This window comes from Oncorhynchus mykiss, chromosome 22 (genome assembly GCF_057628025.1).
Source record: "Oncorhynchus mykiss isolate SJ-2025 chromosome 22, ASM5762802v1, whole genome shotgun sequence".
Taxonomy (NCBI): Eukaryota; Metazoa; Chordata; class Actinopteri; order Salmoniformes; family Salmonidae; genus Oncorhynchus; species Oncorhynchus mykiss.
The window spans coordinates 9638365-9666347 of NC_143043.1; the positions used below are offsets into that span (position 1 = coordinate 9638365).

General features: G+C 41.1%; 3 long non-coding RNA genes across 3 annotated transcripts in view; all 3 read left to right on the top strand.

Moving 5' to 3' along the window:
- The window catches only part of LOC149972793 (uncharacterized), a 548532-nt gene that overhangs the window by 73543 nt on the left and 447006 nt on the right, over positions 1 to 27983 (top strand). The gene's annotated exons all lie outside the window — the stretch shown is intronic.
- LOC118936580 (uncharacterized) lies at positions 4121 to 27962 on the top strand. The gene is made up of 2 exons (XR_005038772.2): positions 4121 to 4632; positions 26223 to 27962. It is a non-coding gene; the product is annotated as an uncharacterized LOC118936580 (long non-coding RNA).
- On the top strand, positions 21050 to 24930 carry LOC149972794 (uncharacterized). The gene is made up of 2 exons (XR_016490508.1): positions 21050 to 21343; positions 21859 to 24930. It is a non-coding gene; the product is annotated as an uncharacterized LOC149972794 (long non-coding RNA).

Consider the following 27983-nt stretch of genomic DNA (forward strand, 5'->3'; position numbering starts at 1 on the left):
CAGCAATTTAAAATGTAGATCAAACCTTGAATGTGAATTGATGATGATGTATGCGTCCTGTAGTTCGATGTCAATTTTTACATTTAAGTAATTTAGCAGACGCTCTTATCCACAGTAACTTACAGTAAGTAGCCCAGTGAGTGCATACATTTTTGTACTGCTCCCCCGTGGGAATCTAACCCACAACCATGGCGTTGCAAGCGCCATACTCCACCAACTGAGCCTCACTAAAGTGGCACATTAGCTAGGTTTCCATCCAATTGGCGACAGATTTCCATGCGAATATTCTCAAATCCGCATAAAAACATTTTCCCACTAGAGATGTTTCCATCAAATTTACTTGTTGCAGATTAAAGGCGTAGTGCACATAACAATAACTTGTGCGGTTAAATTCCAATATACCAAATAGAACAATACAAGTTTAATGGGTTTCCATCGCATTTTCAACTCCACTGATGGTTTTGTCACTAAAAATGTTACATTAGATAGGTCATGTGATATTGGCTAATGCGCTATAGCCAAAAGCTCGCAGATACATTAATGAGATTATTATGGACAAAATAGCAAGATTGTTTTTATTTTGTCAAATTGCAGCCAAAAATCGATCATCATGTCACCAAAATAAGACCGTCGATATGTCTTGGATCACTTTCACCACCTTGTGAAGTTCATCATAAGTTATTTCATCTATAGCCTATTAAACTGCATGCTTTCACGAGTCGTACTGGGAGGACCACGAAACATATCATGGCGTGACTCCAAGTTTACTTTGATATGATGGTTATTTATCCATATTTGCGCATAAAGGAGTTTCCATCACCATGTATTGCATAATTAATTGTAACAACACAAAAATATCCCACCGTGTCTGACATATTATGTTTTTGTCGACATCTTTCCATCAGGGCTGTCGTGACCTTTTTTATCCAACATGTAAGCTGCTACATAAAAAGGTTGGATGGAAACCTGGTTACTGTAACCATCGCTCTCTCACACAACAAGTAACACGAAAGCATGATTTGGCGATGGGCTGAAGACTGTAGTCACATTCATTCGCATGATGAAAGAAAAAGGTAGGTCATCCAAAGGGTATATTGAGGTGAGTGTAAATGCTGTAGGCCTATCTATATGGTGAGTATAAAAAGAGTGACGGTCAACCTCAGTCACTGTGCCTCTGCGGTGCGTGGCTACTTCAATGAATGGACAACCAGCAGCATTAGCATACTTTTGGTAGTAACTTGGACATCGTTTATAAGATTGGCACAACATTGTCCCTATTCTAAACGCTAAGCTAAAGTGCGTGTTTTGTCAGTGACAGGAAAAGCTGGACATCTTATTTTTTTACCCCCTTCGAATTGCGCGGATTTCAATGTGCATATAATTATGAATACAATTATAACTCATCTTTATTATAGGCGACTACCATACGCAGGGAATAGTTGTTCAGATTTCGAAAGGAAAAACATTTGATATTTTTCAAAATATTAGAAAAATATATATTTTTAAAGGATCTCAATGGTCATTCACATTGAACCTTGATCTTTACTTAAATTCAATATGCTTATTCTGATCATGTTTGGCAAAGATCTCTAATTTCAGCTATTGTCCCTCAACACATTTCGTTCATTTGCTAATTGTGATTCATACAAATATTAGCCCATCCCCACACAATCCGTAGCAAATGCAATGAACCACGACAAAACCGAAGTCATGTTTAGCCTCCATTGATTTGATTTCTTCACTTTGTTTGATAAATAGGCCTATAGTGAAACAAATGCGGGACAATAAGATGCGGCAATGGGCCTAGTTCAGAAGTATTCACAGCACCGCCAGGTTATTATGTTGATAAAGAAGTGGCCGAGCATCTCAAAATAGCCACATATTTGCTGTTTTAATGCGGGTCGCTACACTGGAATTCATGACCGAATATGGGTGTAAAATAAAACTTTTTCAGCCCTACTTTGAATTAAATATATTTAGAAGTTTACACCTGTTTCCACAAATACTCGTTTCATTTAATTTCCTTTTGGTAGGCCTATAGGGCATTTAAAAAACAATGATGAATAGGTAATTGCTGGAAAACGCCGACAGCTCACCTCAGCTGTGCAAACAGTTATGTGCAAGAGCAATGTTTTTCTCTTCCATAAATAGAACACTTTGCAAATTAACTTCCTAAAAGCTTCGTCCCTTCAAAAAGAAAACTTTACGCGGTATTGTGGGCCACTGGTCTCTCTCTCTCTCTCTCATGAATACCTTCAAACGTTGTAACATTATTCATACGTAGATGAGGCCTATGCCAATAATAGGCCTAATGTATCGACTATTCAGTTCTCCATTAGTCAGTACAGTATATTCCTTAAAATGTATTTTTTTTAAGTGTTTGTGGAAAATAATATTTATGTTTTATAGGCATACAATACACAGACTTCGTGTCCAAATACTTTGGTCAAACAGGCCTTCTCGGCCCTGTGTTTTAGTGACTGTTTGAAAGCATGGATAATGTCCTTATTATTCCAATCCATGACAGACGCAGCTGGATTTATTTTTTTAAGATTCAGACAGGCATTTTTGCGAGAACTGGACCATCAAACAGTATAGGTCACGCAACACACACAAAAATCACAATATTAAACGGCCATGAGTAGCCTAGACGAAATGTATGGAACCCACTGGCTATTTTGGTGACGTCGGGTCGACTATAGGCTAGTCCTACTCTAATTTAAACCAAAGAAACCAGAGACTGAGAGAACTTGGGACACTAAGTGTAAATAGCTTAACTTGGGTCTTGGTTTTGGGGTTTCTGAACCGAACAAATAGTTTCTGATGCAACAGGATAATATTGGGTTCAAGTGGCCTCATGCTTTATAGCTGATGTTAGCCGTGTTTTTTTTAAATAACTACATTTAGAAGCACGGCTGCAGGCCGCAGTTGGCATGTAATTAGTTTATTTTAGTCGCTGCTTTATTCCATTTCGAAACTGAAATATCCTATTTGGTGCAGGTTGGTTGGGCTGAACGTCACCCTGTGACTTTACGTGCTGATTGGAAGCTCTATGGGCTAGACCTTTCATAATGCATAATGATGTAACTGTAATCTCACATGAACCAGTCCACATGAACCAGTCCACATGAACCAGTCCACATGAACCAGTCCACATGAACCAGTCCACATGAACCAGTCCACATGAACCAGTCCACATGAACCAGTCCACATGAACCAGTCGTTCCGAAAAATATGCAAGTATTTTATTATTCACAGTTTACGATGCACACTGCATTTGCACATGTGGGTCCGTGTAGCCTATTGCTTATTTTTTTTGTTCAAAGAGAACAATCTAGCCTTTTTGCTCACTATTCCCCCGTTCGGTTATTTATGATTAATTGAAAAAAATTGACTTGTATTGTGAAAAATGATGGCTAGCATTGCCTATAAAAGTTGCTGTGGTGCGCTTGGAGAGATGGTGCAGTCTGCTGCAAGCAGGCAGTTATTGTTCTGGCGGGGCACAGCGTTGCAGATAATGTTGGCTCTCTATTCCACAGTTTTGAGTCATGTATGTTTTATTTACCTAATGTTGCAGCATATGGATATGATAGACTAACTGACTGACTGAGTAATTGGTTTTACAGCATTTGCGTAAAAACATAGGCATTCCTTTGTTTATAATGTTTATGTGGAATGGATAGTTTAGACAAAGAAATCCTACGGGTGATATCTGAGTCATTTCACACGCCTGTCAACTTTGACAAATTGAATGGGGAGGAGATGAGAACATGGCTTGTTGGTGGTGACATTGTCACGAGCGAACTTCCTGATGCAACAGTATGGTAACTGCGGGAAACGGTCAAGCTCACCTTTTGATCCGAGGCACTCCGAACAGTATTTTGGAGGCTATTCGATTTTACAATTCAATGCTCATTAATCCCCTTCCAAGTTGTGATCGGATATAAAAACAATATTGAGCGCATCTAAGCTTAAACTGTATTTTGTCCTCCCTACCGGAGACTCCAGGGAGCTCTCCAGCTTGCCAACCATTGGCGCATGAAACCTTCTGCCTATACGTTGATTCAGTGAGTCATCACGACGTTATAGGAAGAGTTTGGTCTGCACTTGGCGTGTCCCTGCATTTCCCGGTCCTATAGCTGGCTAGCAGCTCTCGTCTCCGCAGCTCTCGTCTCCGCTGCGCACGGTGAGCGCCCGGTAGCCTACCTATCATACCCATGGCGGAGAGGGGTCTGCTCGCTCGTGTCTGTTGGAGTTTGGAGGGGTGCTGGTCGTTTGAGAACACGTGACCTAATCTGATCATACGATTGTGTCTAGGATTTGGAAGAAGGGGTTTTCTGGCTACATCGTGCGCTCAAGGCTCGAAGGTTTTACGCTCATAGCCTATATGTTTTTTCCCTCCACTCTCTCTCTAGCTCGCTTGTGCCACCGCTCCGCCTACCCTTTTCGCAACATTGACGCAACCTATAAATACTGGAACAAAAGAACAACTTCCTTGACTCCTGCTGAAATTGCACTTAATCGGGACACGGATCCCTGTTGTCAAGTGAAAGGAAATATTGAGACGGGGGTTTATCTGGCAGCGATTTGAGCTGTGTCATCCCACTCGAACACTGGTCTCCGAGGCGCATAGTAAGTAGAATTAACCATTCGTACTCTTTAAACTTTTTGATTTTGATGCCGGGGTTCTGTCCTAGATCTAGCCAGTTGCATCCTCCTTAATGGACTTCAATGTCGAAAATAAATGTTGATTATTCGCCATAGGGTTGTTTGCGCTTTGTTTTCCTTGGAAATTGAACACAAAGTGCCATCAGATTCATGTTGAATTTCGACCTCCTTCAATTGATGACTCTGAACTGCATTTTATTGGGAACCAATTTGCCATTAACTATTAATAAGTGAATAACACTGGTGACATTGTCTTGTTTAGGCTACTTGTGGTGTCTTGTCATCTTGCAATTTCTGACTACAGTAGCCTAATTAAAGACCCATTCTAGACACAATTCTTCAGCGTTTCTTTTAGGCTACAGAATTGGTATTCATGTATAGCGTAGCTTATATATATTTTTTGAATAAACGTCAAATCAAAGTGTTGCCCTGTAGGCAATCGTAGCGAGTAGCCGGCTTCGTGGAATATGCTACTAGCTTGATAATAAACTCAAATTCATTTATACTTGTCATTTTATTCACAACCCCATTTAAACCTTGTTCCGTGTTTTAATCCACCACTTGCGCAGGCAACCCGTTATTGTCCTATTGCTTTTGTCGCGCTGGTATTTGCAGTGTGTGAACAAAGGACTGGGGATAGTCGGCTCGGCAGAGAGCGTCAGTGGAAAGCAGGCGGGCTGTTTACAATAATAACACGATCCCGGTGACGTCACCTAACTGACAGAAGCCTCCGCCAGAGGTAAAGCCGCTTAACCATCGCCAACACTCTATACTTGGAAAGTGGTTACATCATCGAGGTACAGAAGGAGGGCGGGACTTCCGAAGGAGTTCAAGAGCTGTTCTGAGTTCAGACAGCCAAAGTGTGAGACTAATGGAGTTGTACGGTTTAAAATAGGAAACAATTTGTTTATAGTGTTGTATAGTTTTTGCAGTTCATGTTTGCTTTGAACGCTAGAGGAACAAATACTTCACATATTAAACTTGATTTGATAGCCTGTTATGGGTTTCATCTCATAGCCTTGCCTACTCCTAAAGGTATTCACCAATGAATCCAGTATTCACAACAGCCTATTGTTTGTTCTATGAAGTTGTCTGAAACATGGATGATAGCCTAATATTCACTATATTTCTATGTGTTTTGAGAAAGAGCCAAGTAGAAGTTTGTCAGGCTTCTCTCCCTTTCACCCTGGATGTGTAAAATGCAATTCGTACTCCTGGCGTTTTGCACGCTTAATGTGATAAGTGTGTGTGTCTACACAGCCACAGACTGTGGCTACTTGTGCTGCAAGACCTACGCTTGCCAAGAAAGTGATATCGTTTAGCAGGTAAAACATTTATTTTTTTCTATGTTGATAGACACACTTTAGCCATGTTTTAAAAAAAATACTAGACCATATGAATGCCTAGGGCGGATATATTTTTTTTACTAATCGCTAATTCAACTTGTTTATGAGTTATGAATATGTAAGGAAAGTGCTATTATAAAAACATTATACATCTGTGTCCACACAGTGGTATGAGTAAGAGAGAAAGAAAGGGATAGAGCGAAAGGGAGAGGAGATACACCAAGGACTAGTGTGACCAGTGCACCGGCTTTGTGCTAAAAAGGGTCAGAGGTCGATGTTGTGTTTTCAGGGTGACCTGCCAGCGACCATTAGCCATTGATGAATGTGATGTTACTCAAGTGTGCGAGTTGGCCCCCTCCCAAAGGGGAGATGCCCTAACACACCCCCTCTAACCCTACCCCACCTCCACACGCACACGCACACACACACACACACACCACCCCCTGCACTGCCCTGCTGACAGGAGTACAAGGGGGCAGCTGCTACAGATGTCTTTTGGAGCGAGGGGGAGGAGCACCAGGGACACATCAATAGAGGGGCTCTGGGAGTGTCTCTTTAGAGCACTCTCTCTGGGACTCACAAAGCTGTTTGGCACCAAGATGTTTGGGACCAAGACATCTTCAGATGCAAACAAGTGCAATAGAGACAGGTTATGTTATATGCATTTATGCAGGCCTATGTATGTGTGCTCACATATGTAATAATGTTAATAATAATATGTTTAATAAACAAACTATGTTTAGACACACTGCAGTTCACCAGTCCCTATTCAAATGTACTTTTCTTTAAAGATCTGCTCCTGATATCTGCATGCACCAGTTTAGTGCCCACACAGGCCACATGACAGTCCCCAACCAGAGCATTTTTCTGGAGTTGACTCTACTCTGTAAACAAGCTGCCTTCACATCCACACCCATCAGCTGAGGACAGCCACTCACGTCCACACTTCTCTATTTCAGAGTTTTGGGAAGTGGTCTTTCACTCTGTTTAGGACTCTTTTTTATACTCAATCTTCTTTATTCTTAGGTTACAAAAAGTGATTTTAAATTGTGTTTTTATTTGGGGTGTAGCAGGGTGAAAGGTACATCTCTGACTTTGTTCGTGGACCAGGCTGAGGTGTTAGATTCGATAATGTGACACAGATCAATCTCGGGGCATTGTCCACTAACCATGTTTACAGTCTCAGTGTAGAGCCGGGCGTGGAGAGTATTAACGGATTTCAAATAATAAACTGGTGCTGTCTATATTTGGGCGTGGGTCAAGTGTGTATTTGCTCTTTTATGTTATTTCAGCTGAACACAGGAGGGATTTCCCCTGACTGTTCTGTCCGAATCCCTATGTTGTGACGGAGAGGCAGGGAGACTTACAGTGTGACAGATTTGGCCTAAACCCTTCCATGACTAAGTTGAGGGTGGCTAGGTAAAGGACAGGTAGATTGGCCAGGTTTACAAACTGTACGATGGATGACTGGACTGAGGGAGGGTTGGACAAACAGAGGTCGAGAAACCAAAAGATGGCATTATGTCGGTTTCTCTTTTTTTAAATATACTGAACAAGAATATAAACGTAACATGGAAAGTGTTGGTACCATGTTTCATGAGCTGAAATAAAAGATCCCAGAAATGTCCCATACACACAAAAAGCTTATTTCTCTCAAATTTGTTTACATCCCTGTTAGAGAACATTTCTCCTTTGCCAAGATAATCCATCCACCTGACAGGTGTGGCATATCAAGAAGCTGACTGAACAGCATGATCATTACACAGGTGCACCTTGTGCAGGGGACAATAAAAGGCCACTTTAAAACGTGAAGTTATGTCACACAAAACAATGCCACAGAGGTCTCAAGTTTTGAGGGAGTGTACAATTGACATGCTGACTGCAGGAACGTCCACCACAGCTGTTGCCAGAGAATTTCATATTAATTTCTCTACCATAGCAGCCTCCAGAGTTGTTTTAGAGAATTTGTCAGTACGTCCAACCGGCCTCACAACCACAGACTATGTGTAACCACACCAGCCCAGGACCTCCATGTTCAGCTTCTTCACCTGCAGGATTGTCTGATACCAACTACCTGGCATGCTGGAGAAGTGTGCTCTTCATGGATGAATCCCGGTTTCAACTGTGCCGGGCAGATGGCAGACCTTCTGAAACTGTCTACCATCTGCTTGGTACAGTTGAAACCGGGATTCATCCATGAAGAGGACACTTCTCCAGCGTGCCAGTGGCCATTAAAGGTGAGCATTTGCACACTGAAGTCATTTACATTGCTGCAGTCAGGTCAAGACCCTGGTGAGGATGACAAGCACGCAGATGAGCTTCCCTGAGACGGTTTCTGACAGTTTGCGCAGAAATTCTTCGGTATGGCGTCGTGTGGGCGAGCAGTTGGCTGATGTCAATGCTGTGAACAGAGTGCCCAATGGTGGTAGGGTCATGGTATGGGCAGGCATAAGCTATGGACAACGAACATAATTGCATTTTATTTTATCTATGGCAATATGAATGCAGAGAGATACCGTGATGAGATCCTGAGGCCCATTTTCATGCCATTCATCCACCACCATCACTTCATGTTTCAGCATGATAATCCAAGGCCCCATGTTGCAAGGATCTGTACACAATTCCTGGAAGCTGAAAATGTCCCAGTTCCTCCATGGCCTGCATACTCACCAGACCATTGAACACGTTTGGGATGCTCTGTATTGACGTGTACGACAGCGTGTTCCAGTTCCCGCCAATATCCAGCAACTTCACACAGCCATTGAAGAGGAAACAGACAGTATTCCGAAGGCCACAATCAACAGCCCGATCAACTCTATGTGAAGGAGATGTCGCACTGCATGAGGTAAATGGTGATCACACCAGATACTGACTGGTTTTCTGATCCACACCCCTACTTTTTTCTTTAAAGGTAACTGTGACCAACAGGTGAATCTGTATTCCCAATCATGTGGAATCCATAGATTAGAGCATAATGGATGTATTTCAATTGACTGATTTCCTTATATGAACTGTAACTCAGTGAAATATTTGAAATTGTTGCACGTTACGTTTATATCTTTGTTCAGTGTATATGCACACTACCTAGGCCTTGTCAGGGTGTGAAGCCCCTCCTTGGTGTGTGTGTGTGTGTGTGTGTGCTGTGCATAGGCCCCCATGTAATATCCAGGTTTGCAGTAGAGACTGCGAGTGTGTTGTGTGAACTCCCCTGTTGCCCACATCCCTTTATGATGCGATGTCGTCCCGTGTCTGTTTGCGGTGTGAAGGGACCCATCCTCAGTCACACTACAAAAATAAACCCTCAGAACCAAGAACACCTTGAATGAGAAGCAGCTGAGAGTGTTACGGCCAACCTGGCCATGTACGCAAGTAGTCTAACATGAAATCAAAGTATCAGGCTAAATCAGCAGCCCCAGCGTGGTCAGCTGTGTGCTTGATCGTCCGCTGTGCCTGAATTGCGCCGCCACAACCACCACACTGTGGCTCTTGTTCCCCCCCCCCCCCCCCCCTCATTCTGTTCCAAACGTCCCCTAATGAAGAGATGCATTATGTGATTTCATTTAGGGACCCTGCGAGAGAGAGAAAAATAACAGAACCACAGAGTTGTGTGTGGTGACATGTGACTCATAAGGATCTCTCCCTCCTTAATGCAAAGCTGTGTGTGTGCTCATGTGACAGTGACACAATGCAGAACAAGCTGTGTAGTATTCCAGGGGATGGCTTGGGCTTGGGCACGGCTACTGTGTACAGTTGCTATTAGTGGGAGACCCATAGGGCTACAGCTCACATCATCTCCTAGATTTGTCATAATAAAGCTAAGAAGTGAACCTCGTTGTCTGGTCCAACTAGTTGCTTTTAACATTTTAGCAATGACAGTGAGTTTGTGTCACTCTCTTAATCTCTTGCTTTTCCCCTCTTATTTTCCGCTTGTAAGAAAGATCGTATTTAGCTGAAGTGTACTGATCCTGTAGATAACTGACAAGTTTGTGTGTGTGTGTGTGTGTGTGTGTGTGTGTGTGTGTGTGTGTAAACTTAGGCTAGCATTAGGGTTTTCCCTCCAGGCCATGGGGGTATTTTTGCTGGCTCATCTCTGCCTGTTTAACAACACGGAGCTCCTCCTAACTGGCTTCCTGTACAAACCAGTTTATCTGTAAACAAACATGTTTTTTTCCTCCCAGTCCCATTGTCCACACTGTACCAGAAGGCATGTACACAATGAATGCACGTGCTCTCTCTCTCTCACGCGCGCTCTCTCTCTCTCTCTCTCTGAGCTGTTTGTCACAAGTGCCTGTCTCTCTCTCTCTCTCATAGTGTATGCCTCTGTACTGAGGAAGCTTTTACTGAGAACCTACACACTTGTTTAATTATCAGGTGCAGTTAGTTTGATTTGAACATATTTATGTATTTAATAAATGGTGTATGTTCTCTGAATGTGACAGGATGGGAAAGACACAGTGACAGAATACAAACGGAAAGTTTACCAAATTTGTTAGATTAAAGTTATAAGAAACAAGAGTTCCACTTTGTCTGTCACCACAGCTGTTTGTCACGAGTGCCTGTATAAAAAGGATTTTAAAACCAGTCACCATATTCAAAATAATGTAACATTCCCAAGCTCTCCTTCACGTATAATATATCAGGAAATTAGGCCTGGGTGTTGAGCAGAGCAGATGCTGAGTGCCCTGGGGTATTGTAGACATGGTGTGTGGGGGTGAGGTGGGGTTGTGTGTGTGTGTGGGGGGTGGGGGTGGTGGGGGGGGGGGGGGGGGGGGGGGGGGCTTTCTGTGTTTAACTTGCTAGAGGTGCACACAGCGCTGGAGGTGATAACAGGCCCCACCCACCCCCTGTCTTGGCCTGGCCTGGCCTGGCCTGTCTGTACACGGCTGTGTGTAGTCTCAGGATCTGTTCTAATACTTAAATGCATTATTGGATGAATCCTCCATTCCCTGAGGTAGGCTGTATCACTTCAACATATAGGTGAGAGAAGGGCTAGCAGGATACCATACCCCTACATTGCTTTACTCCGATCGTGTCATGTCAGATCAGATCATTTCCTGGTTGCTGAAATTCGAATTGTTGCTTAATTTCAGTTTAAGTGACAAAACATCAAGTATAGTGTAGAGAAGCATCTGCTCTGTATAATTGTTTTTTTAAATAACCCTAAATATTGTATTTTCAGCTGTTTGAAGCTAGTGTACAAAACCAAAAGTAAAAGATGCAAAAAATAAACTTAGCTCACATAGAACAGATCTACCGCTTCTTAGACTTGCTTTCAATGAGAATGACAGATCTAACACACATGTCTATGTGAATTTGGTCAGGAAGCCCAAAAAGTTCCATGTTGTTGCTTTAAAAAGTCACTTTGTATAAAAGTGTCTGCTAAATGACTGTGTTAAACACATTATAGAGAACATAAGGTAGTGAAGAATGATGGATTAATGAACGAAAGACTGGAGAGCTGATAGCTGCGTGTTCCTTGGTTAGGCCTACTGTCTTTTTTTGCAAGCCTCTTGTTCCCCTGCTTATAGGCCTACTCTTTTGAACGTGATCTTGTACCATAATCCTCATGTGGATTGAGAGGATTTGTGTGGTATTTAATTTAACCCAGTGCCCTCTTACTTTGTGGGGAACTCCCAATAAAACTAGGCCGATCACATTTACTTCACTGTCCATGGAAGAAATATTAAATTCTGGGGTATTATACAAACCAAACAGCAATCCATGTTACCATCATCATTGGTTACCACCCTATGTAGGCTATTCCTACAATTCTGCATAAGGTTATATACAATGCATTTGGAAGTATTCAGACCCCTTGACTTTTTCCAAATTTTGTTACGTTATTCTAGAATGCATTAAGTAAATGTTTTTCCTCATCAATATCACATAATATCACATTCCTCACACAATATCACATAATGACAAAGTGAAAACAGGTTTTTAGACATTTTTGCACGTTTATTAAAAACAGAAATACCTAAAATACATAACTATTCAGACCCTTTGCTATGAGACTCGAAAAAATTGAGCTCAGGTGTATCCTGTTTCCATTGCTCATCCTTGAGATGTTTCTACAACTTGATTGGAGTGGACCTGTGGTAAATTCAATTGATTGGACATGATTTGAAATGGCACACAACTGTTTATATATGGTCCCACAGTTGACAGTGCATGACAGAGCAAAAACCAAGCCATGAGGCCGAAGGAATTGTCCATAGAGCTACAAGACAGGATTGTGTCGAGGCACAGAAAAAAATCTGCAGCATTGAAGGACCCCAAGAACACAGTGGCCTCCATCATTCTTAAATAGAGGATGTTTGGAACCACCAAGACTCTTCCTAGAGCTGGCCGGCCGGGGAAACTGAGCAGGGCCTTGGTCAGGGAGGTGACCAAGAACCCGATGGTCACTCTGACAGAGCTCCAGAGTTCCTCTGTGGAGATGGGAGAACCTTCCAGAAGGACAACCATCTCTGCAGCATTCCACCAAACAGGCCTTTATGGTAGAGTGGCCAAATAGATGCCACTCCTCAGTAAAAGGCACTTGACAGCCCACTTGGAACAAATATTCTGTGGTCTGATGAAACCAAGATTGAACTCTTTGGCATGGCTGCCAAACATCACACCTGGAGGAAACCTAGCACCATCCCTACAGTGAAGCATGATGGTGGCAGCATAATGCTTTGAGGATGTTTTTCAGTGGCAGGGACTGGGAGACTAGTCAGGATCGAGGGAAAGATGAACTGAGCAAAGTACAGAGAGATCCTTGATGAAAACCTTCTCTAGAGCGCTCAGGACCTCCGACTGGGGCAAAATGTTCACCTTCCAACAGTACAATGACCCTAAGCACAGCCAGAGCCGGACTTGAACCTGATCAAACATCTCGGGAGAGACATGAGAATAGCTCTGCAGCGACACTCTCCATCTAACCTGACAGAGTTTCAGAGAATCTGCAGAGAATAACAGGAGAAACTCACCAAATGTAACAGTGCCAAGCTTGTAGCATCATACCCAAGAAGACTCGAGGCTGTAATCACTGCCAAAGGTGCTTCAACAAAATACTGGTTACAGGGTCTGAATACTTATACAAATGTGACATTACTATTATTATTTTTTTATACATTTGCAAAAATGTATAAAGGTTGCTTTGTCATTATTGGGTATCGTGTGTAGGTTTATAAGGGGGAAAAACAATTACATTTATTTTAGAATAAGGTTGTAACGTAACAAAATGTGGAAAAAGTCAAGGGGTCTGAATACTTTCCGAATGCACTGGAATAGGCCTCTCACTCACTCTTACACTCGCTCTCTCTCTCTCTCTCTCTCTCTCATATTTAAAAGGGGTTGTGCTTATAGAATAAGGCTATCTGACAATTTAAGTGAATAATGTATCTAAACTTATTTAGCATTGTGTGCAACATTCATTCTTATGTGAAGACTCAATAGCACTTTGAAGCCAAATTCAGTCAATTAAGATGGCATCTCATGGAGACATAACATGCGCAGTTTGAGCTACTCCAGGAAGTGACATTGCAGGCTCTCCGTGCTGCCCCCTCTCATTGAGTAACTATTGTTGAAGGCCGACCAGGGTACTACAGGCTGCCATTAGTAACTAAATTATCCTTTTAACTGCTTCTGTGTGCGATACTTTTTTTCGGTTCAAGGACATGCACCTAGTGCATTAGAAGCAATTATTGGTACTATGATTGTCTTCTAAACATTTCTTTATGTACTTATTTACAGGAAGATTGACCACGAAGATTGCCATTCCCATATTCACAATATGGGGGATCACGTTTTCTGCAAACAATGCCTGCAGCACCGCGTTCGGCCTTTCACTCCGGTGGCTTTAATGAGAGTTGGCAATCGTTCCCCCTGCTCCAAACCCCCCCCCCCCCATACTGAGCTGCGCTGCTGCTATGTTTAGTTGGGAAGACTGCAGGTCTTTCCCTTATCTTTCTGTTAGGCAGAAAGCTTTTGACTTTCCCTATCACCGAAATGTGCCCAAACCAGAGAAGACACAAGCCACAAGATGTGATTTCTTTAAAAGTCTACATCCATGAGCGCCACAGACTATGCCCCCCGCCATAATGTAGTCCGGCAGTTGCAGTCTCCCGAGTCTTTCATTCAAAGGAAGCTTAGAAAAAAATACATGATTTTTAGTCAAAGTGTTGCCTACTGAAAATCAATTGCATAAGCCAAAAACATCAGATTTGTCGAAACGTTTGAAAGTAGCTTGAATCCACACCCCCGTGCCTAAAATTGGGTTATTTTATCACCCGTTTGCATTGTCAGGATGGATTTCGAATAGGTAGCGTATCGTGCTCTTTTGCTGTTGACATCGAAACTGGAAAATATTCGCTTTTTTAATCTGAATTCTTATCTTTCAAACGCCTCATCTTTATTTGAGTAATACGTCTGTGTTCAAAGGGGCCATTTGTGTTCAAGTGTGACAGTATGACTATATAGGATTTTATACGTTTTAAAACGGGCTGTAAAATTTTCTTTCGCGACCTAAAGTGTTAATTTCCCCCCTCCATTGGCCATAGAAGAGAACGCTGCGTGGGCTGCAAGATCATTTGAGAGTGCATTTTGTTTCTCCTCCAATCCGATACACAGAGCTCAATCCCGATATGCCCAATGGGGAGAAGGGGTGGCTCTAACGAATTTGAATGAAGAGAGTATCTTTCGGCGCCATTTTCGAGTGAGCTGCGTTTGCTTCAACAGCTGTGAGGAGCGGCTGCTGAGAGTAGGCGAGTCGAGCGCTGGAGCTGTCGAAAGAGAAGAAAATTATTTCCAGACACTCAAAAAAATATCACAAACATATTAAAATTATCCCGGAAAAAGAACACCGATGGATGGTGGACGAATTAAAAGAAAATAAGTAAAATAGTACGTCGTATCGCCCGGTGGAGACGTTAGATGGTTAGCTAGTGGATGCTAGCGAGAAGAAAGGGGTGTCTGACTTGGCTACCTTGAGAAATGCAACATTTAGAAATACATTTGCGACAAATTAGTGGACCTTTCTAAAAAATTATTTAAAAATTGAGAAATTATTTCAGGGTCAAGTGAGTGGAGTATGACCGGTGGAATGTGGATTTGTTACAGTTATAGTCCGTTTTTCTTACGTTCAGTTTGAGCGGGAGGCGCTGAACGGGCTGTCGGCGCGGCTGTCAACATGCACGGCAAGCTGTGGCTTTATCGCTCCCTTTTGAAGACGATACAATGATTTACATTAAGGGTTGTAAGGCTGAGGACACCGTTTCATATGTTATCCACTTTTTTCTATTTTTGAGGAATTTAAGTATAAGTAGTCGCTTACCTACTAATTTGATAATGTTTTCTAGTTAACGTTAGTGGATTCGCCTGATGGAAAGCTTTTCACAACCTCTCATGGTAAGTGTGTGTGTTGATTGCTGTTCGAACTAACAAGAGAACATTTATTAGCCTGCCACCAAATCGACAATTCTACCAGCTTGTGATACGTCTATTTGCTCATTGATTGTCTCGTTTGTTTTGACATCCCGATGTTTTTAGTCTAATGAATAACTAGCTACGTTGTGTAGGTAGTCTAATTGCAAAACTGGCAACTGTTCGGACAGACAGTCGTTTAATGTATCTTGACTTAACATCTTAGTTATTTCCAAAGCGACCAAAATAAAAATCAGCTGGCCTAGTTAGCACTTTCATTCTTATGAATGAGATGGTGTTTGCTCAGTCAGTCGTTACAATGTGGCGCTCGCCTGTGTGATTGCAACATACGGTTTAACTTGTACCAAACTACTGTCTACTGTAGCCAGTACGTGAGTTAAGACAATTAAAATGTACAAGCGGTGTTGTCAATGCTGCGTGAATGTCTGATACAATGCAATGTTTCAGCCTTGATTGACTTGCACTAGGTAGCCAGAATATTAATCGCATTGAATAATAATAGTATGCTATAATGTAACGTTTGTTACCAGAGTGAGTCCTTTACTGCAGTTTAAACTACCAATTCATTTACTGGAGCGCTTTATTCCGTGGCGGGGGAGGCGGCTTGCTGACACTAGACCGATGCAATATGGTAGGCTCTAATACGAGTCATACTATTTTCGTCCTGTCGTTCACTGTACTGAAATCGTGGCGCTGTGTAAAACTTTATCCAACTAGAAGAAAGCGTGTCGTATTGTTAGGTCTGCTCAACAAGGATATTATATTATTTCCCCACGTAATATACACTTCAGTTCTTTTAGTCCTGCCCCACCATGGCCTTTAGCTACTACAACTCTTCATACAGAATAACCCATTTATTTCAGTTTACTTTTTAATCCCGAGCTCCTTTCCACCAAGCAATTATAGTCATCTGATTATGTTTTGTAGCCTACCAAACTACTCAGAACTCCCCCTTCCTTGTCGACAAAACTAAAAGTGGCGACTGGTCTGCTGCAGTAGGGGTCAAATGTCTTAATTGATGTAAAGGTTTCCACTCTTGTCATGTGATGTCAAAATGGGGTTAACAAGAATTAAAACTTGGGCCAGTTTCCACGTCTCTTGGTCCCAAGCACATTGCATTTAGACAGTCTCCCCTCGAGAACTCTACCTACTCTAGAGTTGAGGCTTTTCTAATTGTATTCATTCGAAATTGAATATGACCTACTCTTGCCATTTATTTTTCTCAAGGAATTTCCCCCCCAAAAACAGAAGGTTTGATTGCTTTTCTTTTCTAATATTTTTGATTTGGTGCAACCTTGTCCCTGGGTTGTCTAAACTGCTCACGACTTCTACAGCATAACCAAATATCTATTGAAATGGCTCCTGTTGAATCCAAGGCGTGTATTAAGTGACATAGCCTGACTCGTATGTACAGGGAGATATCAATTATACTTGAACTTAAGACAAAATGTCTATTGTTACTAGCTACCATTGTAGCAGAACAGAGATGATAGAGATGTATTTGATTTTTGTATCAATTAGGCCACCCTACTATGGTCAGTTAAAGCAGATGGGAGTTAGTTTTAAACCCTGGGCTTAGACAGGAGTAGTTCTAATATAATTTTGTTCCTGTGATCTCTGCTAAACCTAGCATGAGGGAAAACCCCTCAAAACCACATTGTGGAGGTGGTAATGCATGAAGCTTTTTTCTGTTTTATTTATTTTTTACAAGCCCAATATGGAGCATATGAAGTTCTCACGTTGTCATTCTATAAGAAAAGGCATCAGAATTTGAAAAGATAGCTTTTGGGTTTGTAGAATACACCATATGTAATACACTTTACTGTTTTGAGTGATATCAAGTGAACATTTTCCCCCAATGTTGATTATTGGTATGTTTGTGTTGACTTAAACTGGCAAGTGCAGACTGGTGTCAAGTATTCATTTGCCCAGTTTAACTCGGTTCTCCAGAGAGAAAGGGGAAAAAGAGACCCTCCAATGCAACATGAGTGTAGTTGTGAGTGTCATATGCAGCCCATATCATGCTCACTACGGTAGTTTTGTCTTGCAAATTTTTATCAAGAAGTGATACTGAAGTTAGCAGTGCAGCATTTGCAGGAAGTAGACACAGTGGCATAGGAAACATTTTTAATTATCTGCATCAACATAAAATGTAGGCTAATGGATATTTTTGGATGTGAAATATTGGTGCTAGCTATATCATTGCTGAGAAAAGGGATATATCTGACCAAGTGTTAGTCAGGTGAGCCCGGTAGTGAAACACAAGTGTTTGTGTAGTTCTAGAACGTTAATGACATTTGGTGACTCATCATTCTGTATTCTCAGGCCCCTCTGGCAAAATGGGCTCCCACCCCCATTTCCTGGTGGAGTTGTGCCTCCTCTGCTCTCCCGGCCTGTTCACACGTGTGATAACCGGTCTGTAGAGAACCACCCCATGCAGCACAAACTCTGTAGTATTTAAATTCACCATGATGCGAGCAGGTTTTTGCAGGTTTTGTTGGTTATTTTCAAGGACACTGTCGTGGAGTGTGGTTCCACAACTATGTCATGTCTAAGGCAGGCCATAAAGAGGCAATAGTGGTGCCTCCCTCATAAAAAAAGGATACTACTTCACAAGTCCTGATAGTTTTTACTCTTAACTGGTTCCCTGTGGGGAATCCATGTTTGAAATTATTTGTTGAGTATTATGGTATTATGTCAAATGTAGTATTGATATGTTCTCCCCACAAAAATGGCTGCTGTTGATGTCACAAGTGCTTATATAATGTAGAGCGTATTAAGTTGCTTCTGTCATGCATACATTTTTCCTGACTTGTTTTGCATTGGCGTCAGTCTTTGCATAGGCCACATTGCATCCTAGTGTCACATTTGCACACGGCAGATTATTACACCTGCCCCTTCTACTAAAGGACGATTCCTGTAGTGTAGACCTACTAAAAACTATATCTCGGGTTGGTGTGATGGGCAAATATATTAGTCTTACATTTTTTATGCTTGTATATCAGTGAGGGCTTTGAAAGATGTTGGTGACGTTTGTGCAGTTCTTATTTAGTGTGTGTATATCTATATATCACACACAGTCCCTTCGGATAGTAGTCACACCCCTAGACTTTTTACACATTTTGTTGTTAGACTGAATTTAAAATGGCTGAAATTGAGATTCACTGGCCTATAGACAATACCCTATGTCAAAGTGGAATTATGTTTACAAATTAATTAAATGAAAAGCTGAAGTGTCTTGTGTCAAGTATTCTACCCCTTTTATGGGAAGCCTCTAAGTTCAGGAGTAAAAATGTGCTTAAGTTTCATGGACTCACTCCGTGTGCGATAATAGTGTTAAACATAAAAAAAAATGTATGACTACCTCATCTCTACCCCACGCACAATTATATGTAAGGTCCCTCAGTCGAGTAGTGAATTTCAAACACGGATTCAACCACAAAGACCAGGGATGTTTTACAATGCATCACAAAGAACGGCGGCTATTAGTAGATGGGTTATAAATAAATAAATAAAAAACAGACATTGAATATCCCTTTGAGCATGGTGACATTAATTACACTTGGTATCGATACACCCAGTCACTACAAAGATAATGTCCCTCCTAACGTAGTTGCCAGAGAGGAAGAAAACTGCTCAGGGTTTTCACCATGAGGCCAATGGTGAATTAACCTTTTAGTTTAATGGCTGTGATGGAAGAAATCGGAGGATGGATCACCAACATTGTAGTTTTTCAACAATACTAACCTAATTGACAGAGTGAAAATAAACCCTGTACGGAATAAAAATGTTCCTAAACATTCATCCTGTTTGAAATTGGGGACTAAATTGCGGCAAAGAAATGAATTGAATGTCCGGAATACAAAACGCTGTTAGGGGCAAATCAACACAAGTCTTGAGTACCACTTCATATTTTCAAGCATGGTGGTGGCTGCATCATGTTATGGTGAAACTTAATCCTAGAGGGAAAACCTGGTTCAGTCTGCTTTCCACCAGAAACTGGGAGATGTATTCACCTTTCAACAGGACAATAACCTAAAACGTGGCCAAATTGACACTGGGTTTGGTTATCAATAAGATGGTGAATGTTCCTGAGTGGCCAAGTTAGATTTTAAAATAGATGTAATTCAAAACTAAGGCAGAACCTGAAAATGGTTGTCTAGTGATGATCAACAACCAATTTGACAGCTTGAATAATTTTTTGTTTAAAAATAATGTGCTAATGTTGCACAACTCAAACTCACAGCTGTAGTCGCTGCCAAAGGTGCTTCTGAAAAGTATTCACTTGGGTGTGTATTTCATTTTCAATAAATGTGCAAACATTTCTAAAGAACATGTTTTCACTTTATGGGGTATTGTGTGTGTGTGTGTGTAGATGGGTGAGGAGGAAACATTGAATACATTTTGAATTCAGACTAACACAACAATGTAGAATAAGTCAAGGGGTATGAATACTTTCTGAAGGCTGTGTGTGGGGATATATAGTACTGTGCCGTGGAAAACCTTTTATAGCCCAGTAAATATGGCTCAGTCTGTATGGACAACAATGTGTTGTGGGTCACTAATGCTGTAATTCTATGGCTTTGCTGTGCGGACACCTTATGGTGGTTGTATGGATGTGCTAGACTGCTGATATGTCTAAATGCAGTATTTAATGTATTAGTGATGCCGATAACATCACTCATTACATTTTAACTAATGCTGTCTGGTTGCACCATTTTTTAAATCCTCCACAATAATTTTGACTCCATCCTATTGAAACACATGGTGTATTTTACAAGTCAATTCAGGCTTGACTTAAGGGAAGCTACTGGTAAACATGGCTGCCCCAGTTACAAATACTCATACTTACAGAATATTATGTAGTAACATTTGAAAATATGGTTGTCCTTTTCTAGCTTCAGCCTTCCAGTTAGGCTTTTCACTGTTTCTTTTTTACACTGGTTGTAGTCAAACGGTTACAAGCGGTCCTCGAGCTTAATTGTGTAAAAATATATAATTCATATTGTTTGTGTATGGGTGCCAGTCCACACAACTGTAAGATGACTATGGGATATAGTCACTCTCTTTAAGCCACATCAAATGAAATGGAGTATCTTATCAGTCAAGTCAACCGCGTGGGGGAGATGTGAGAATGTAACCGTAGTGGCACTCTGCTGGGCCTCTTTTCCTCTGGGTTTGGGGATGTTTCATGATGTCCCCACTCCACCGGCCCCCAGCATCACAAAGGGGCATAGCCCTCTTTACACGTCACGAACGGGAACTGTGGATAAAAAAAATAAAAAAAATTGGATCAATGTGTCTAATATTGTAGTTATATTTTGGGGCCCTATGCTAAACCTAGCTTGTGGGATGGGGAGGGAGAGACTGTCATAGGACTCAAATTAGTGGGAATGCATCGCAGAACAGCTTAACTGTAAGTTGGGGTTTGTGTGTGAGTTTAGACACTTGTCAGAATGGAGAGTGAGTTTTGGCCCAAGCGTGTTGATGGGGTGCACTGTGTACGTGTGAGAGTGCTTTGGATACACTGGGGGTGTGTCTCTTAAATCCACACACCCCTCTTTTCCTCTTTCTCTCACACACCCCTCTCTCTTCCTCTTTCTCTCACACACACTGAGCTTGGATCCTAATCTCCCTCACTGCTAGTTCTCTGGCCTGCTCCTCTCATGGAGGGATGACTCATGTTGATTACTAATGCGACAGGCGTTGGTTTGGTGTCAGTGTTTATGGCCGGGTGAGGGTTGTTTCTCTGTCATTTCTCTGTGGGTCCGGTGCCGAGGAGGCGTCAGTCGGGACGTAGCTCTGAAATGGCCGGCGTCACACTGCTTCTGCTTTGTCTACTTCCTGTTGATGGCTTTTCTGGCCCTGCTGTGGGGAGATGGAGCAGCTCTATTGAAGTGGTGAGTAGTCAAGAGAAACACCTAGTTCTAGTGTTTTGGTAGTTAACCAAGTTTTGTGTACAATGTACATGTGTTTGGTTTACCGTACAGGCAGGGCAGTTGTGAGCCTGGGATTTTCTACAGTTCTACACTGGGATGTTTGCTATGTGAGGGGATGGGTGTGTGGGGCATGCTTTTTCTCCAGACGCATGCTGGTCATGGGAATAGTTGTATGGGAAGCCCTCTCCCTAACCTTGACTGGATGTCTCCCCCCCAGTTTACTATACATGCATCTGGACTGGTATGTAGAGTTGAGATAAGGCTGGTTGTGTTAAGCTTTTCAATTGGGTTTTAGGTTTTCCACATACAACCGGGTTTGAATTTTGTTTACACCTCTCCTCTTCTGCATTATCAGATGGTTGGCCTGCCAGGCTTTTTTTTTCTCATCCCTAGTGTTCTCAGTCCTCAACATTAATTGACTTGAAAATATATTGTGTAGTGTTTTCCAGTTGATCTTTTTCCTTTATTTTCTCTAGTGCTGTGTTGGAGTGAGAAGGGCCCTACTGTAACAGACCCGCCTGACCGTGAATGGGGAGATTGCACACTGGGCTGATAGATTGGTGCTCGAAGTTCACTCGCAAGTCTCCATTAGTGGAGTCGCGTGAAATGAACAAACTGTGTAGGCTTGGTTTGTGAGTGTGTACCTTCTCTGACATTGGTGTTGTGCAGAGGGAACCCCAGTCAGTCATTTAGCTAGCTCTGCGGTCACTCTGCCTGCCTTGTGCTCTACTGGGCATGTGTTGTGTGTTGGACAAGTGGGAACGGACTGCTGGAGTTTTTGCAGGATTAACACCCACAACTGCATGACTGGTGTTTCTATGGCTCAGAAGGGTTCCTATTTATAGATGTCAGGCCTGGTGTAAATTACTATAAACAATAAACTGAACCTCTACCTCCCTGCCTGCACACACCCCTGTCCAAAACGGTTACCTCTGGCTAGTTACTCACCACATTAAACTCTACTATTTTAGGGTGAAATTAACTCTCTAAAATACATGAATACACCCAAACCAAGTGTGGAATGGTCAGCTTTAAGTCCCTAACCATTCTAGATGAATGCTGAGAATTGTGATTTTGGTTTAATGTGACTGGATTTTGGTAGTTGGGTTCTGTTAATAGTGATTATATTCTGTTCAATTTATTGTAATGATTTTATGAAAAATGCAGTGTCGTGTGTGTGTGTGTGGGAGAGGGATAGTAAGAAATGTGTTTGTAGGTTGTGTGTCATTGAAGTATAATTCAAATGTAGGCCTATATTATATTTTAGAAAGTGATTGCCATCTTTAAAAAGTCAAACATTCTTAGATAATGGACAAGAACATGCCTCCATACACAAGTACCCAGTTCTTCCAACTTCAGTCTAGTTACACCATGTAGTTACACCATGTCATGGTGTAACTAGACTAAAGTTGGAAGTACATCTGGGTTATTGTGTATGGAGGGATGTCCTTGAAAATAAAGCCATAGCAAAGGAAATTGACTGATTTTTTTTTATTAATATTTTTTATGTTGAGTTTGACTTTTAAAAATAATATAGATTTATCTAGTGTGCCATTTTAGATGTATGTGAAGTTGCATGTGACTGCTTTCAAAACTAAAATCCTTTCCCAGAATGTAATATCAGGCATGTATAACTTGTCCAGTTATTTGAAATGTTTTTGCATGTTTGGTACTAGTTGCTGTCTAAACTGAATTATGATGTAACTGCTTTTTATACTCGACAGCATTGTGCATACAATCCTCATAACCTACTTAAAATAATCAAAGAAATTAGAACTTTTCCCTCAACTAAAGTCTGGATGTATCAACTCTTATCAAATTAATTATTTAAATGATAATCATTCTCCCATTGAATAACAATAAAACAACATTTTAACATTTACATAAAACAATTGTCAATACAGTTTAGAAACTTCTTAAAAATGTACCATATAGCCTACACAACATACGCACATAGCAGAACAGACTTGTGTTACAAATGAGGCTAAACTAAATTTGCTCTTGACAAGAGAAGGGTTTGTGATGGGGGGGGTCTAGAGCGTCCTGCCCCTGTGGAAGGGGGTCACTCGACCTTTGCCCCCAGAGTCAGGTCACTCTGAGTTGCTTATTCAGGGTGCGAGCCATAGGAACTGGTTAAAAGGCTGAGGAACAGAGGCGACAATGGGAGAGAGCAGGGAAAGGTTAAAGCCATAATGGTGTGTGTGTGTGTGTGGATATTGGGTTGTAGTGACAACTGGTCAAGGCTCCTCTTGGCCCACTGATGCAGTCTGAGGCCTCATTCAATCACCTGGTTCGTGAGTTAATTTATGATTTTTCATGAAGAGAGACCCAGAGAGGGAATGTCTCAAGGAGTGGGATTGGTGTGTGGAGTGCACAAGTGTATTATTTTTCTTTCTTTAGATCAAATCGGGTTAGATTTATTTTTCAATCAACCAGGAGAGCGGGAATGCCATTTAATTAGAAAAATATGACATGCCTGACGTGATTACATTTCAACTGAAATGAAGTAAGTCTGTATACTGTAGTTGCTGGTATGGAAAGTGGGTAAAGTGGTACAGATAGTTTAATTCTTTATTACGATGTACATGAGTCTGAAGCATTAATATTACTCAGGCAATAATTAACACTTCTCGTGTTTATTTATATAGTGACCAGAATACACCTTTGCTACCGCAGATCTTCAATAGAAAATGTCTGGATTTTCACTTTTAATTAGTGTTCTAGATAAACCACTATAAAACTTGGACCTTATATTTCTAGTTTTCTTGTCAGCGTCATGAAATATAGGCCAGTTGTAATTGAGGCCCCCATTTCAAAACCTCTTTTTAAAAAGGGGACATATTTAAGTGACCTATCTAGAAGTCATTTGTGGTTTGCTTTGCTGCACATTTAGTTGTCAGTGGCTATTTAACTAATTCTCTGAGAGAATTTGTATTCAGTATGAGGGAAACGGAAATCTATTAATCATTAGTTTCCTTGCGTGTCTTTTGACCCACCTTGTCCAAATTAATATTTGTGCCTCAGAGAGGGAGAGTGTGTGTGTATTTGTATCCCTCGCTCACACTCTGTCCTGGTTAAGTACTTTCTGTTCTATGAACACTTAGCAGAACACAGTGGAGCAGGCATGATCTCTTTAACCCAAAAGTACTCCGCCACAGAACACCTGGGATACTGCCATCAATGATCAACACTATCCCCTGGGCATGTAGATTTTGTGTATCATACTTCCCGTGGAGTCTTGTACAGGTGAAAAGGCTTCAAGTTGAGGCTCACCAAAATCTTAACTGAAATGGTAAAAAATATGAAATACTGAAAAGATTGTGTTAGGAGGCCATAAGACGCAACGATCTGAAGCCTATCAGCTGTTTAGTACAATTTCACCTTTTTGGGGGGTAAATGACTAACTAAAAATATTATTTCTCATATGGTGTAACTTGAGTGAAAATTAAATCCTGTGAGAAAATCCTAGGCCAAATGTCTTTTTAGCTAACTGGCAGTGCTGCTGTTAATTTAGAAGTTGTAGTGTAATTAAACTGTAAGATGCCAAATGTGTTTGTGTTCACTTCTCTGCTCCCACCCTGTAATACCAGGGCCCATCTCCCAACACAGCACTGTTAACACTGGGTTATTTCCTTATGCACCCACAGTTGCCCAAGATGGCGTCATTGTTTGTTAATCATTATAAACACCCGCTTAGAGAATAGAAAAAACACACATTATTCTCTCATTTCTGATGTGTTTTCCAAATGCTTTATTTTAAGCTCTGACAAGGTCCAGTTGTAATTCATGGTGATGGACTTCATATCCTTGTATTTTGGATGCCTCTGTTGTACACACAGATTTGTGGTCATTTTTCACACACAACCCAGTCCCCTTCTAATAAGTTACACCAATCATTTATGAAGATGCTATCACTGGCTGGCCAGGGGGGAGTGGATCATCAACTAATTAATGGTCTTCCAGACGTCCCTTTTTTTCTGTTGGTGACATTGATCAGAGTTGTTGAATTGTGCCATAGTGCATTAGTGATATTACCAGAGTGGTTATCAGACCTGATCAAATCAGCGGAAGCAGGCGATATTTGGAAACTAGGGTAACCATAATTGTGCCTATGATGCTAGTTAATACCACACCATAACTGGTGTATCACATTATAAACCCTGTTTGTCTGTTTGCTGCTCTACTTTTCAATAGGTTCCCCTTTGACCAGATGGAAGTTGAAGGATGTTTCATTCAAACAGCAGTCAACCATATTTTTTTGCCCCCAGTATAATAAATGTGACTTAGCAGAGTTGGGGACTAGTCTGTCAAGTGACTTGGACATTGACATTGTGATTTAGATATTTATGGCCCTTTGTCATGCTGTGGTTCAGTCTAATAGTACTTATGTTCTACTTATCTTAGGGGATATAGTGAGTAATGAATTTTCATTCTTGAACTGACTGATTACATTCAAAATGGGCATTTTCTAGAGGTATAGCAATTACCAGATTTGTATTGTTGAATAATTGAGATGTACATGTCTGAGCTGTAATATTTGTAATTTTGGAAACAAAATGCTGTATGCAGATAAATGATATTTACTCTAACCCAAGCCTTGGGGCCAGATTTATAAACGTGGCACTATAGTTTAGCTAAGTGAAACTGGCCTGATGTGCGATTTGAAAGTGAAGTGATTGAAACTGCATCACCCCTTCAATTTAGCTGATTCAGTCTCAACCTGTCATAATACACAAACACATGATCTGTTGTAGAAGAGAGAAAAAGTACAACCTCAGTACTTTGCCTTTTTTTTATTTAGCTGATTATTTACCCCCATTCTCTTCTCTGTGCTTTTCAGATGGGTTGAGAGTCCTGGAGTTCCTTTCAGACACTGATAGGCCATCTGGATGCTGCTTTCGGGTGATTCCTCACAACTTGAGAAATTATTATTATTTTAATTTCCACAATGTAATCCATATAATGTTCCTTTGGAGGAAGTATTGTTGGCATATATTTTACATTTTGTATCTAAAAGCATATTTGAGAAATAACCGATCCGTGTTTGCCTACCCAGACACCATAACTGTTGCTCTATATGGGGCACAAACATAATCTTCATGTTATTTAAAACCTCATTGTGTGCTCTAAAATGAGAAACATTTACATAATTAAATCTATTAGGATTTTGAAAAGTATGAAAATTCTAAATTTCTCATTGTGTTTTATGGACTGTTTTACTGACACAGAAGGAAAGAGTGGGATCTGTGACTTTTTTTGTTAGTTATGACCAAATATATGTGGGGTATGTAGAACTTCATTCTCCTATTGCCAGTACATTGTACTGTACTGGACGCTACTCTGCTGTTCTGTACTGGCAATAGAAAGAATGGAGTTCTACATACCCCACATATATTTGGTCATAACTAACAAAAAAAAAGTCCCAGAGATCCCACTCTGTAACCGTCTGTCAGTAAAATATGAGAAATTGAAGTCTCTATATTTGTGATACTTTTCAAAATATGAAATGTACATTGAAATCTTGCATAATGAAATGTTTTACTCATTTTAGTGGAAACAATGAGGTTTCAAATGACAAGATGCAGTTTGTACCCCATATAGATCAACAGTTATGGTATCTTGGTATCTCCTGGGTAGGGCTGAAATGTAAAATATGTTAACTTGAAATAATTATTTCTCAAATATGCTTTTAGATACAAATTTCAAATATGTCAACAATACTTCATCCAAAGGACCATTTTATGGATAAAATTGTGACAATCCCCCCCAAAATCCCTTTTGTTCTAGTTTCATGTGGAATTACTGTTTCTTTCTCCGAAGTGTGAGGGGGAGAGAGTGAGCCAGAGGATGAGGGTATGCAGGAGAGGGAGTTGGAGAGGATGTGTGTGTGTATGCAGGGAGTGAGAGGTGTGTGTGTGTGTGTGTGTGTGTAAGGGAGAGAATCAGATGATGAGAGATGGAGCTGGTTGTGGTGGTGCTGTAGCAGCACAGAATGGTTTGTGGGTTACACAGAGATGCAGGCCGTACTGTGCTGCCGCAGTAACGCCTGGACAGACAGCATCTGTGGAACTACCCGGAAGAGTGTGTGTGGGAGAGTGTGTGTGTGTGGGATCCGACTGCCTCATCACTGGCTGCCTTGCTGTAGCAGCACGTAAATATTGGAGTTAAAACTACTGCTGAAGCCTCCAGTATTGAACGTGCTGCTGAAGCAAAGCTGACCGCTTACCACCGTTAACTTACGGCGAGTCTGCATGCATCAGTCCCTCTACTGCGCATCGCAGGAGAACGGTGCACAGGAGAAGACACCGAATGGAGAGGGACGCTGTGTGTCGTCATCTTTATGACGGGTACATAATTATTAGGTTAAGCAGTTGTTTTTGTCCATTTAACTTTTTTTACATGTATGTTGTATTTTATAGTTCATTTTTGGGGGGTTATGTTCATATATTTGTATATACATTAACATTTTCTTTGCACATTAAATCATGCAAACAAGGAATAATTTAGACTGGCCCATGTTTTGTTTTTTTGTATTGAAAGGCATTTGTATTGCATTCTCTAATAAATGTTTTTGAAATGATGCACGTTTTCCTTTTTTTTA